Raw genomic sequence first — 14,669 nt, forward strand, 5'->3', positions numbered from 1 at the left:
CTGTGTCATCTTTTCTCCCAGTCTCCTATTTTTATTTTCAATTTCTGCTGCTTTTCTTGCCACACATTTGCCTCATCCACTCTCCCTTAACTCAGGCTAACAAAAATGTATCATTTTATGCATAGTTTCTCTATGTTTCTGTAACCATTTATAAAAATATAGATATTTATTAATTTATAAATATAAAAATCTATAAAGAACTTGTCAAACCCAATACCCAAAAACAAACAACCCAGTTAAGAAGTGGGAAGAAGACATGAATAGACATTTTTCCCAAGAAGACATCCAGATGTCTAACAGACACATGAAAATATACTCAACATCACTCATCATCAAGGAAATACAAATCAAAACCACAATGAGATACCACCTCACACCTGTCAGAATGGCCAAAATTAACAACTCTGGAAACAACAGGTGTTGGTGAGGATGCAGAGAAAGGGGAGCCTTCTTGCACTGCTGGTGGGAATGCAAACTGGTGCAGTCACTCTAGAAGCAGTGTGGAGGTTCTCCAAAAACTAAAAATAGAACTACCCTATGGTCCAGCAATTGCAGTTTAGGTATTGACTCAAAAGATTCCAAAATACAGATTCAAAGGGATACCTGCATCCCAATGTTTACAGCAGCATTATTGACAATAGCCCAAATATGGAGGGAGCCCAAATGTCCATAGACTGATGAATGGATAAAGATATAGTATGTGTATGTATAGTATGTGTATGTGTGTGTATGTATACACACACACACACACACACACACACAATGGAATATTACTCAGCCATCAAAAGGAATGAAGTCTTACCATTTTCAATGACATGAATGGAGCTAGAATGTATTATGTTAAGCAAAATTAGAGAAAGATAAATATACGATTTCACTCATATGTGCAAGTTAAGAAAAAAAAACAAATGAATATGTGGGAAGTGTGGGGGGAAGAGAAGAGAGGAAAACAAACCACAAGAGACTTTTAAACTGAGGATTGATGAAGGGAGGTAGATAGGAGATGGGCTACATGGGTAATGTGTATTAAGGAGGATGCTTGTGATGAGCACTGGGTATGATGAGTCACTGAATTCTACTCTTGAAACCAATATTGCACTGTATGTTAACTAATTAAAACTTAAATAAAAATAATACATACATAATACATACATACATAAATAGGAATTGGGAGTTCTTTATTTGCTTTAGGAAAAAAATGCATTATGTCTCCCATATATTTTTGTACATCTTATTTTCTTAATTGTCACTAGTTAATAGAAATGACATCAAAGTAACTGTTATAGCTGAAATTCATTTTAATGACTGCTCTATTTTCCATGAAGAATGTACTAAAATTTAGTTAATCTTATTATATTGATAGATATGTCTTATTTCTGATTTTTTTTTGCCCCTGTGAAACAATGCTGCAATAAACACAGTTACATTCAGTTCCTTTTATTTCTATGATATAGGTTCCTGAAAGTGAGATTTCTGGCTTAAAAGAGATTTCTTGGATCAAAGGGGCATTTTTATTTTGAATAGATGTCTTCAGGTTTCTTTACAAAGTGGTTGTAATAAGTAGTATGTCTACAGCGATGTATTTGAGTACATTGCCTCCATCGTTGCCAGCAATCAGTGTTATTGTACTTTTTAAGCCTTGGCAGGAAATGGATATATAAGGTAATACTTCATTGTTCCCTGTCTACCAATGAACATGAGCATCTTTTTCTATGTTTGACGTACATTTGAATTTTCTCTTCTGCAATTTACATATATGTAGACTTTACTATTTTATTTTTTGATAAGACACAATAACTTCATATGTTACAGATACTGTAACTGTGTTATTACTCCCCATCTCTCCCATTTTATTGACTTTATAGTATCTTTGGAATGGATATATATATATATATATATATATATATATGTATATATATATATTATTTTTATGGTCAGTTATGTCCATATTCTTTTGAGTACATCTGGGTTTGTTGTGTTTATTGGGGTCTTCCCAACTCCCACGTTGTGTGCATATTTATGGTCCTTTGATTTTCTGTTCACACTTAAATAGTTTATCCATTTCCTTTTTTTTTCTTTACTTTTGGCATGAGATAGACATCTAACCTTACTTTTCCTTAGAAAGATAACCAACTGTGTTAGAACTATTAAATAATTTATCATTTTGTTCAGTCTTGAAATGCCACCTTTGTCATATATTACATTTTTTATATATAATGAGATTGTTTTCTGGGATATTTTTGTAGTTTCTCTACTTGTCTATTATTGTTCCATACTATATTAGTATGAGTGCAGAAGAGCTGACATTAAGGTCTCACATTCCATACTAGTTGCTTAGTGGCTTACAGCCATGATCTTTTTAAACAAAATCACTCACCTATTTTGTTAGTTGGATGGGTGTCTTTTCTGGTCTGAGCCCCTTCTGATCTCTGTTGGGGTTGCCCATGGACCTGTGGTCAGCTGGTGCATTGGCTGGTGGCTGGATGACCTAGGATGGTCACACTCACATGTCTGACTGTTGTAGGCTATTCACACTGGTGCCTCAGTCTCCTCCACTTGACTCCTCCTACTTCAGCAGACTAGTTCAGGCTCAGGTCCATGGCAGTCTTGGGATTTTGAATATGGTAAGAGAGAGAAAGACCTAATGTGTAATCACTTTCAACTTTTTAAATATATCATTTTTACTACTGTCTTAGTGGTTAAAGCAAGCAGAAGGCCAAATTCAGATTCAAGGCAGGTAGGAGGGGTGGGGGAAATATACTCTGCCCCTTGATGAAAGAGGTGTGCGTATAGGAACTAGAAGAATTTGTGGCCATTTTCAGAATCTTCCACATTATAAGAATCTGAATCAAATAGGATCCAGCCATTCTCTAGGTTATTAATTTCCCTTGGAATTCTTTTTCTTCAGAATAAACTCCAGAACTATCAGTAAGATATGGTCTAGTCCCTGCCCACATCAGCAGTGCCCATTCACAATACCTTGAACTCCATCATGTAGGACTGTTTTGTCTTCCTCTCTTCTGTATTTTTGCCCAACTTAAGCCAATAGTGAGGGACTGTTATCTTCCTCTCCCCATTTTTCTGCTTTGACTCATACTGGAACTAAAAATTTCCCTTAATTCAACATGCTCTTGCTTGTTCCTATCGCCCCAAAAAAGAAGGGGCTATTTTTCTTAATACCAGTCTAACAGCCACAGGGCTTTACATTTGTGTGGAGATCCCTAAGTGAAAGGTCACTGTTCTCTTGTGCCTGCAGCACTTGGGAGGGGCAGCCTCTCCCTTTTCACCTCATCTCTTGTGGTCTCTCCACCAGCCTGGTCCTTTCCCTGAGGAGGAAGCCCACCTGTGACTGGTGAGATACGAGGTAAAAAGACCCCGTTACATCTTCCAATAAGCAGCTTCACCTATGCAAAGGTTGAGGCCCATGCTTGCTATACAATAGGAGATAATCCCACCTTCTCTTAGGTAATTGATTCTCGTCTCTATTAAGTAGACTCTGGACTGGAGGAGGGTGATGTCTGACATCCTGTGTGCCTGTGTCTGGAATGTCTTCTTCACCTTTTCATTAATTTGTGCTTTCACTTGATACTCACTGACTACCTGCTGCATGCCATTGTGCTAGATGCTGAAGATAAAAGGACGAATTAGATCAACCCAATCCCTGTTCTGATGATGTTTATAAATCAAAGTGGTTCTCTTGTAAAGTCTTTCCTCACTTCACTCCCATCCCATCCCTACTTCCTATAGCCAAGTACATCTTTAAATCTTTGGTGTTCCTACAACTTTAGCCCATTTGTCATTTCCCAGGGGAAGTATACACACACACACACACACACACACACACACACACACACAAGCTTGCTTCCCTAAGCCATACATTCCAGGAAAGGGATGATAATGCAACATAAGGAAGTGGCACTTTTGAACCAGAGCTCACACACAGGAGAATTACTATAATTCCAATCCCTTTAGCTTTCCTTCTTTCCCCTTCAAATCCCTGAAAATCCACATATTCTTTTGGGTGATTAGTATAGTGCTTTTCTGGCAGTGCTTGGACTGATTTCTATTTTCTTCCCTGTGGCTGTAGCCAGAGCTGCTGATTCTGTCTTGGATTCAGCTCTCTGAGACCACAGCCTCTGGACCCTGGCACCCACTGCAGCACTGTAGCTCTGGTTGGGGTGGGAAGCAGACATTTCTCTGAGGTTAAAGCTGTCTATTTAGCTCCTCAATGTAGCAATGCTTTAGTTTCAGTTTTCTCGTGGGATTTTTTTTTTAGAGTTTTGGAGTGAGTTAATTAAGATCTAATTCAGAGAACACTAATGGATCCATCCTTTTTTGCACTTTAAAGATTATTATTATTATTATTATTATGTGCCAAATGTATTTCCTTTTTTTCTGTATGAATTTTATTTTTCAATTAAAAACAATGGAATGCTTCACAAACTCGTGTGTCATCCTTGCATAGGGGCCATGCTAATCTTCTCTGTCTTGTTCTAATTTTGATACATGTGCTGCTAAAGTGAGCATTAGAGATAGTTCCTCTTTAATGCTTAGTGACACTAACAAATGTACCCATTTTATGGATGAGAGATTAAAGGCCTAGAGAAGAGCCTTGCTCAGAGACAAGTAATCCTCTCCCTTTCCTTCATTCTTATACCCTGGTGTCCCAGGCTGGATTTTCAACCTGAGTCTTCAACAGATGCTAAAGCAAAGAGGCTTGCTGTGGCCTTTGGGGCTGTCTAAAAGAGCTTATGTCACCAAACAGATTAGGTCTCATGTCTTCCTCAAGAGAGTATGATATTCCACTGTCAGTGGAATTATTATAAATTATTATAAATGATTCCACATTTGTGGAGAGGACTTTGTCTGGCTGATCTGTGAGGGAGCACTCTGCCACCTTCATCTCTGGAGTCTTGGAGCCCAGCTCAGTCTGGCAGATTGTAATGAACTAACCTGTTGAAAAGTGTGAGCTTGAGACATACTTTGGCTCTTTGCTCTAGTGTAAAACAGTGATTTGATCCAAGCCCCTAAAGAAGTGTACCCACGTAATCCTGTGAGTATCGTGGGACACACAGTCACCCTCCTGGTTCCCAAGCCTCTGATGCTTCAGTGGAACCACCTTGCCTACTGATGCATCAGAAATGAAAGACCAATAATAATAGCCATTCTTGATGATATGGTGATTGTATGCTCAACCCAATGGTAAGCTAATTACACATATTGTCTCATTTAGTCTTAACACATCTTTTTTTAAGCTTATTTATTTTGAGATAGAGAGAGAGAGAGTAGGGGGAGGGGCAGAGAGAAGGACACAGAGAATCCCAAGCAGGCTCTGTACTGACAGCGCAGAGCCCAACGTGGAGCTCGAACCCATGAACCATGAGATCATGACCTGAGCTGAAGTGAAGATTCAGATTCTTCACCAACTGAGCCACCCAGACACCCCTAGTCTTAACATCTCTTAGGAAAACACTGCATTTTTCCCATTTTATAAATGAGGACACTAAAGTGCAGAAAAACTAAGTAACCTGCTAATGTCAAACTTCAAATGACAGAGTGAGGCTTCAAATCAAGACAATATGACTCCAGTACCCAAGTCTTTAAAAGAGAGATGACAAAACAATCACTTCATGACATTTCAGAAAATGTCTTGAAAACCTCATGGGGCTTTTCTTGTTTTGGCATTAACAAGGCAAGGCAGGAGGACTGGAGTTGACCCAATAGTGAGTCAGGAGTCCCAGATTCTCATCCTGACTCTGACAACTCGCATAAGCTTCTTGGACTGCGACGTCTTTATTTGTAGAATGATAGACGGAACTAGTTGCTCATGACAAAAATGTCATGGGCTTTGAAGTCAGACAAAGTCGAAAGTTGATTTTACCACATACTAACTGTGCATGCTAGGGCAGGTGGCTTAATCATTCTAAATGTCTTTTTTTTTTTCACACGTGGAGTGGGCATGTAAAACCTTATAATAAAAGCGGTTGTGGTAGATAAATGTGTTATATAAAGAGAGAAGCTCACATGGGGCTTGTGGCGGTTGCCCAGATCAGTGCTCCATGACATGGTCAGGCCCTTCAGCAGGTGGGTCTGGAAATAAGATATGGTTCCCAGAGCTCCTGTTTATTTATTTACTTCCACCTTCATTTCCATTGGCCTCCCAGGCCAAGCAACCCTTCTGATCTGTGACTATGGGGTTTGTGGTTTGAATGTTTATGAAATGTGTCTCCCTGGCAGCCACAATCAGGGCCAGGGTTCTCCCAATGGCTCCTTGTTTTAACAACTCATTTTTCTTGGCACAATCTTTGACTGCTGTGGGTATACGATTTCTGTGATCTCTCAGTATCCTCTGTCTGAAAGCATCGAGGGAGTCTGAACTAACCACCTTTCATCCTTTTGCCTTCTTGGGTTCTTTACTAAGAGAATACTGCACAAAAGGAAAAAAAAAGAAGAAAAATACTTTGTTAATAGCCAAGAATTTAGCAGCCACTAATATATAGATATCTGATAATTTTGAGTTAGAGTTGATAAATAAAAGAGGAAGTGAGGTGTCTTATCTCCCCCAAATTTACATGTTGGAACTCGTGGATTAAAGCATGCCTACAGGGGAAAGAACATGTAAATGGACACCAAGCTGAATATATTCACTCAACCAAGGACATGGGGTGGGAATAAGGAGGCTAACAAGGAGGAAGTCTGCCCTAGAACTGAGGCTCTGCCCAAGGGATATTTTTTCAGAAGACAAGATGAGAAAGAGATGGGGCAATGTGGGTTCCTGCCTTATAAGGGTATAGTGGCCTCATCCTCCAGTAAGTGTGGCTCAATGAATATATAATCTCTGATCAGTCAGGTCAACAATGTTTCATTCAGAGAGGGATTCAAGATGGAGTAGAAACATGAAATAGGCCTGCCATGAAAAACAATTCCAATATTTAAAGGAAAAGTTCTAGAAGTCTTCTCTTCATAAGTTATTAATCAGAAAGGACTCACATATATATATTTTTTCAAATTGCCGGATGATTCACTTAAAAAAATTCTTGTTAAATTTCCAGATTATCTAGGTGGAAAGAATTATGAGGGCATCTAGTCAATCAACCAATCTATTGAATGGATAAATAAACAGGTCTCCAGAAAGAAGTGACTTGTCTAAAGTAGAAGAATTCCAGGATCTTATATTCCTTAACCCGTATTCTTCCCCTATACTAAAGCATCTATTTAACTTTGAAATGCTATTATATTGTTTTCTTTATTCTCTTGTCCTTTTACGCTTATTCCTTCTTGTCTTTTTAAAAATGTTCTTCCAATACTAATGTACATCCCACCTATATCCAGAAAGAATTTGCTTGTGTACACAGAAGACTACTAAAGGAAGAATTCATTCCAGATATATACCCAGTAGAAATAAATATGCATATCCACCAACATAATTATATACAAATGTTCATATTAGCTTTTTCTACTTTGAGAAACAACTCTTATGCATATTGACAGAAACATAGATAAATACATTTGTGATATATTTATACAATGGAAAGATACACAGCAATACAAAAGACAAACTACTGGTGAACACAATGACATAGATGGACTTCAAAGACATTATATTAAACAAGACACCCAGACACAGAGGATTGTGCACTTTATGATCCTATTTATAGGAAGTTCAAGAATGACCAAAGCTAATCAATGTAACAAAAGTCATATGATGGAGTTGGGGTTGGGAGCTATTGATTGGGAAGGGGCACAATCTTATGGGAGCATGAAAATAATTGATATCTTGTTCTTGCCGGTGGTTATAAGGGTGTGTAAAAATGCAAACATGCATCAGCCTGTATACTTTATAGTACATGAATTATACCCATGTTTAAAACAAATATTAAAGACCACTAGGAGGGTGCCTGAGTGGCTCAGTCGGTTAAGCATCTTACTTTGGCTCAAGTCATGATCTCATGGTTCGTGGGTTCAAGCCCTGCATTGAACTCTGTGTTCACAGCTCAGAACCTGGAACTGTTTACAATTCTGTCTCTCTCTCTCTCTTTCTCTCTCTGTCCCTCCCCTGCTCACACTCTGTCTCTCAAAAATAAATAAATGTTAAAAAAAAAGAGAGCACTAGAAAAGCTGAACTATGGTAATGGAAAGAATGGTTAACATACTCCAAAGTTAGGCTAATAGAATTAGGGTCAATGAATATAAAATTTAATTTTGAGGTAGCAGCCAATGAAAAAAATCTTAATCATTTGTCACTCCCATTTTTAAAATTAAAAAAATATCATCAGGAGAGAGATTTTAGAAATTACATTTTCCTTGTAAAATTAACTTATCATGTAGTCCTTTAAATGAAAGATGTTGGGGGGCGCCTGGGTGGTGCAGTCGGTTAAGCGTCCGACTTCAGCCAGGTCACGATCTCGCGGTCCGTGAGTTCGAGCCCCACGTCGGGCTCTGGGCTGATGGCTCAGAGGCTGGAGCCTGTTTCCGATTCTGTGTCTCCCTCTCTCTCTGCCCCTCCCCCGTTCATGCTCTGTCTCTCTCTGTCCCAAAAATAAATAAACGTTGAAAAAAAAATTAAAAAAAATAAATGAAAGATGTTGGGCAAAATAATGGACAAAATCTGATAGTAACTCAGCAGAAATGTTGAAATGTCTTAATATGCCCATTTTTATACAAGTCTTTCATCAAATTGACATTTATGATAAAATGTAATGAAGAGATTTCCTTAGAGAAGTAAGGAAATTCAGGTGATCATTACCTAACGGCCCAGAGACAAAGATGACCTAACGGCCCAGAGACAAAGCTTTGACCAACATGTCTCAACTATGACATGTACAGGAATCACTTGGGGGTCTTGTTAAAATTTGGTGCAGATTCAGCAAGTTAGGAACAGGACTACTCGTTTGAATTACAAGGGCTTAGACTACTTAGGAAGTCTTAACTCATCATTTGTGTTATTTGCATTGGAGTAATTTGTTAAAAATAAGATTTCTGGGCTCTCTTTCCATAGGAGGTGAGACCAAAGATGCTTTTTCTTTCCTTAATAAATCTCAAGAAGATTATGGTATACACTAAAATTTTATAGCCACTGACTTAGAGAAATGGGTTTGTGACATGCCCCTTACAATTTTCCAGTCATTATAATTGTTGCATCTGGTTTCACATATCAGGAGAAAGGAAGAGAAAGGGAAAACACATATTTTCTGTATCTTACATGCATTAGTCACTTAATGGATATGGAATTTAACCTTAGTTCATTTAATACTAATGAGTACCCAATGAGGTAGGATTTATTTTCAATATTTTAGAGTTAAGAATAATAGCTAATCATTATTAAGCATATACTATGTCCTAGACACTGTAATAAATGCTTTAGAAGTACCATATCAATATCTATACTACCCAAAGCAATCTACACATTTAATGCAATTCCTATCAAAATACCACCACCATTCTTCACAGAGCTAGAACAAACATCCTAAAATTTGCATGGAACCACAAAAGACCCCAAATAACCAAAGCAATCCTGAAAAAGAAAAAAGAAAACAAAATTGGAAGCATCATGATTCCAGACTTCAAGCTATATTACAAAGCTATAGTCATTAAGACAGTATGGTACTGACACAAAAACAGACACATTAGATCAATGGAACAGTTAAGAAGATCCAGAAATGGACCCACAACTATATAGTCAACCCATCTTTGACAAAGCAGGAAAGAATATCCAATGGAATAAATACAGTCTCTTCAGCAAGTGGTGCTGGGAAAACTGGACGGTGACATGCAGAAGAATGAAACTAGACCACTAACACTATACACAAAATAAATTCAAAATGGAAGAAAGACCTAACTGTGAGACAGGAAACCATCAAAATCCTAGAGTAGAACACAGGCAGCAACGTCTTTGACCTTGGCTGCAGCAACTTTTTACTAGACATGTCACTGAAGGCAAGGGAAACAAAAGCAAACGTGAACTACTGAGACTTAATCAAGATAAAAAGTTTCTGCACAGTGAAGGAAACAATCAACAAAACTAAAGAGCAGCATATGGAATGGGAGAATATATTTTCAAATGACATGTCTGAAAAAGGGTTAGTATCTGAAATCTATAAAGGACTCATCAAACTCAACACCCAAAAAACAAACAACCCAGTTAAGAAATGGGAAGAAGACATGAATAGACATTTTTCCAAAGAAGACATTCAGATGGCTAATAGACACATGAAAAGATGTTCAACATCACTCATCATCAGGGAAATATAAATCAAAATCATGATGAGATTTCATCTCACACCTGTCAGATGGCTAAAATTCACTACACAAGAAACAACAGGTGTTGGTGAGGATATGGAGAAAGGGGAACCCTCTTGTACTGCTGGTGGGAGTGCAAACTAGTACGGCCACTCTGGAGAACAGTATGGAAGTTCCCCAAATAATAAAAGTTGATCCAGAAATTGCATTACTAGGTATTTACCCAAAAGATGCCAAGATACAGATTAAAAGGGGGGTACCTGCACCCCAGTGTTTATAACAACATTATCGACAATGCCAAACTATGGAGAAAGCCCAGATGTCCATCAACTGATGAAAGGATAATATCTTACCATTTGCAGTGACATGGATGGAGCTAGAATGTATTATGCTAAGCGAAATAAGTCAATCAGAGAAAGACAAATATATTATTCAACTCATATGTGGAATTTAAGAAACAAAATAAAGAACATATGGGAAGGGGAGTGAAAGAGAAGAAAGGGTGACAAACCACAAAAGACTCTTAATAATAGAGAACAAACTGAGGGTTGATGGAGGGAAGTGAGTGGGAGATGGGCTAGATGGGTGGTGGGTACTAAGGATTCCCCTTGTGATGATCACTGGGTGTTGTATGTAAATGATGAATCACTTAATTCTTCTGAAATCAATATTACTCTTTTTGCTAACTAAAATTTAAATAATGATAATAATAAAAAGCACCATCTCAAAGAGCAGCATAATGAAATAAGTTGTGTTGTTTCATCTTAGTTGTATAGCTCAAATTATGACACCACTCTAGGGTGTGTCTGACTTTCTAGAGCTCAAGCCTCTGCCTCTACATATAGGGCTTCTCTCAATTGTCATAACATAAGAAGCAGTAAGTCCAGCTTGCAACCCAGATATTTTTTTTTTTTTGCTTCCACTGTAACAATTTGACCAACTGGCACACCTTATTTTCCTACTCCATCCTTCAACTATTTTGCTTTGAGGAGTATCAGTGAAAAGACTTAGGGTCTTAGATCACAATTGTTAACATCTGTATGGTATTTTCAGTTTATATGTAGATTGTGTACAGAATACTTTAGCTGATTTGGTTCTCCAAACCACATGTATCCTCATCTTATGAATGAGGAAACCAAGTGCCAGGAAAATGGAATTAATTCTCTGTAAGGCAGATGTGAAACTTCTGACTCCAAATCTGTGACCTTCCACTAGGCCAGTCTGCCAAGGGAAGAGAGAGACAGTGGGACAGTGGGAAAAGTAAGCATTTGGGAATCAGCAGCATTGCATTCTGGTCCTGGCCCTGCCAATAGCTAGATGCAACCTTGGACCGTCTGATTTCTCTTTTTGAGACACAACGTTTTCAGTCTTAAAGAGTTTGAGTGGACTTGCTATTTTTAAATAGCGTCAGCTCATTTTTATCAAAACTCCTTCTTTAAAAGAAATCTTAGTGGCTCTTGGTAGCTCATTCGGTTAAGTGCCCAACTCTTGATTTTGGCTCAGGTCATGATCTCATGGTTCATGGGTTCAAGCCCTGCATCAAGCTCTGTGCTGATGGTGCAGAGCCTGCTTGGGATTCTGTCTCCCTTTCTCTCTGCCCCTCCTCTGCTCACTCTCTCTATCTCTGTCTCTCAAAATAAATTAATAAAAACAAATATTATAAGAATTCTTACAATGGAGCACTAACTCATAAAGCAAATCTTATGGTACACAGTTAACAATTGGAACACTGAGAACCCATCCTTTCCATTCTAGGGCGGGGTAGGAATTATGTCTTTTGTTCATTAAGTCCTAGATGAGTGTCTGACACACGGTAGGCACTTATTAAATTCTTGTTGAATGAACAAGGCTCCTTTAGGGATTCCTTGTAGCTATCTGGGGCACAGTGTAAAGACAATTGGATCAACAGGTGTCAAGATTTTTTGTGGTTGTAAGAGGACACATTCTTAGAAACTAAAGCTGCTCATAAGAGTTCAGACCAAAAGTGGAGATTTCTCTGAGTATCCTTTCATAAAAAGGGGCCTCAGGTGTTTCCAGGAAAGTCAGTTCTATCACGAAAGAATTGTGAAGTGCTATTTTTCACATTTTGTTGTATAATATGCTTAAGGATTGGGCAATTTGTTCTACATTCTTTCTCAATAAAATATAAACTGAATGACACAGCAAAACAGACAAAAACTAGATTTCCTTAGTGATTTTTTAAATTTTTTTCTTTTCTGTGAACTTTGTGTACAAATCTTCACCCCCCCACCTCTTCTGCAAAATTTGTGGGTCCTCATGGAAACTAGTCTTCTTTGTATGTTGTCTATACATCTGACTATGGCACAGCTGTGACATTATTGTATTTTTAGATTAAAAAAAAAGTTTTATGAAAAGTTCCAAAAATACAAAAAGTGGGATTAATTACTAGCACAATATTTAGAATTATTTAGAATTATGAATCAATAAACTCCCATACACTCTTAGATTCTACATTGCCAGGAGCTTATCACATTTATTTTACCTATTCCCATTTTCCTTTGTGAAGAATTTCAAAGCAGATCAGACACCATATCATTTCACTCCTACTTCAGCACACTGTCAAGATTTTGATTTATTTTATTTTGGTCAGAAAGAAAATTTAAACGTTGGGGAGGAGAGTGCACATAGCTCAATTTCATTTATATTTTAAATGAGCTCAGCAAAAATCATATGACTTCACTCATATGAGGACTTTAAGAGACAAAACAGATGAACATAAGGGAAGGGAAACAAAAATGATACAAAAACAGGGAGGGGGACAAAACAGAAGAGACTCATAAATATGGAGAACAAACTGAGGGTTACTGGAGGGGTTGTGGGAGGGGAGATGGGCTAAATGGGTAAGGTGCACTAAAGAATCTACTCCTGAAATCATTGTTGCACTCTATGCTAATTTGGATGTAAATTTTAAAAAATAAATAAAAAATTAAAAAAATGAGCTCAGCCATTTAATTGCATAAATTGATAAGACTGATTCCTCACATTACTGAAATATGTATACACATATACATATATGATATATTGTACCTATACACATATATATTATACATATAGCATTTAATACATAATAAATATGTATAACTTAGTATTGTGTAAAAGTCACTATATTTCCTTTTTTAAAAATCCCTATAAATTCTTCCTAAGGCAGGGACTACTGCTGTATTTTACAGATGAGAGAACAGAGACTAGAAAATAAGTGGATGTGGACTTGATCTCAGAACCTATGCTGCGCACAACCTGCCATATTGCAGTTGAGATTTAGATTTGGCATAACATGCACAGCTTTCTTTTCCTTCAGAGTTGCAGCACGTGCTATAAGGACCCTAGACATTATCTGATGTAATAGCGTTTATCCCTGGATCACCATTAGAATGACCCCATGCCCAGGTGCTTTCTCAGACCAATCATTTAAATCAGGATTTCTCAAGGAAGGTACCAACTCTGGAATTTTTAGAAGCACCCCAGGTAATAGTCAGGATGGAGGACCATTAATAAATCCTAGGGACGACTCTTTATAATCAGAAGAGGAGACCAAGGCCCGCTGAGATAGAAGGGATTTCTTCAATATTTCATTGTTCCTTCCTGGTAGATCTGAGCCCAGTCTGGTTATAGGGAAGTGAGGTTCATCCTTTTGTTGCATGGACGAGGTTTACAGAGAATATTTTTATTGTAATTTTTGAGAACACACTATCTGCTTTCAGACACTTAATAGTTCAGTTTACTATGACCCCTAAATCGGTGCTGGTCAGGCTGTTTATTTTGTTCCTTGCCATATGTGCATCCCACTGACCCTCTGTACTGATGATCATTGTGGTTTAGAAATCTCATATGCTTTATAATTCTGTCACATAATGCTTTACTATTTGAGATTCGCCTGTTTTTGATTAGGGGTGTAGTAATGGAATTTTTTGTTTAATTTCTGAATCTACATATTCAGAGGGACATGGTTAAGATAGAGTTGATCTGATGCAGTGTTTCTCAAAATACTGGTTGTTACACGTTAGCAGGTTACGAAATACATTTGTAAGTCATGACCAACATCTGAAGAAAAATAGACTAGACTGGAAAACATGAGAATTGATTGCAAATAATAATTAAGGGGTGCGTGTGTGATGTGCGTGTGTGCACACGTGCATATACGTGCATGCATACTAGGTCACAATGTGAATTCACTTGTTTTTGGTAGAATGATGATGTAAGAAGTTTGAGAATCATTGTTTAGAAGATGTGACTGAAAAGTATAGGATCTTGAAACTGTCTTACATAAGAAATGGTATAACAAAGTGAAAACATTGGTGCTTTCTCTCAGAATCACTTCTTATTTTCATTTGTCTTCCTTGTATCTTGTGTCCTCTTTTATCTTCTCATGCAAAAATCACACACACACATTTTACAGACACATGCATATA

The 14,669-nt window shown here is 37.6% G+C and overlaps 1 non-coding gene across 1 annotated transcript; it reads right to left on the reverse strand.

Annotated features, from left to right (window-relative positions):
• Positions 1–4,420: 4,420 nt before the first annotated feature.
• Positions 4,421–4,527, reverse strand: LOC122479206. Its single transcript, XR_006296273.1, has one exon. It is a non-coding gene; the product is annotated as a U6 spliceosomal RNA (small nuclear RNA).
• Between the last annotated feature and the right edge of the window lie 10,142 nt (positions 4,528–14,669).

This window comes from Prionailurus bengalensis, chromosome B1 (assembly GCF_016509475.1).
Source record: "Prionailurus bengalensis isolate Pbe53 chromosome B1, Fcat_Pben_1.1_paternal_pri, whole genome shotgun sequence".
NCBI lineage: Eukaryota > Metazoa > Chordata > Mammalia > Carnivora > Felidae > Prionailurus > Prionailurus bengalensis.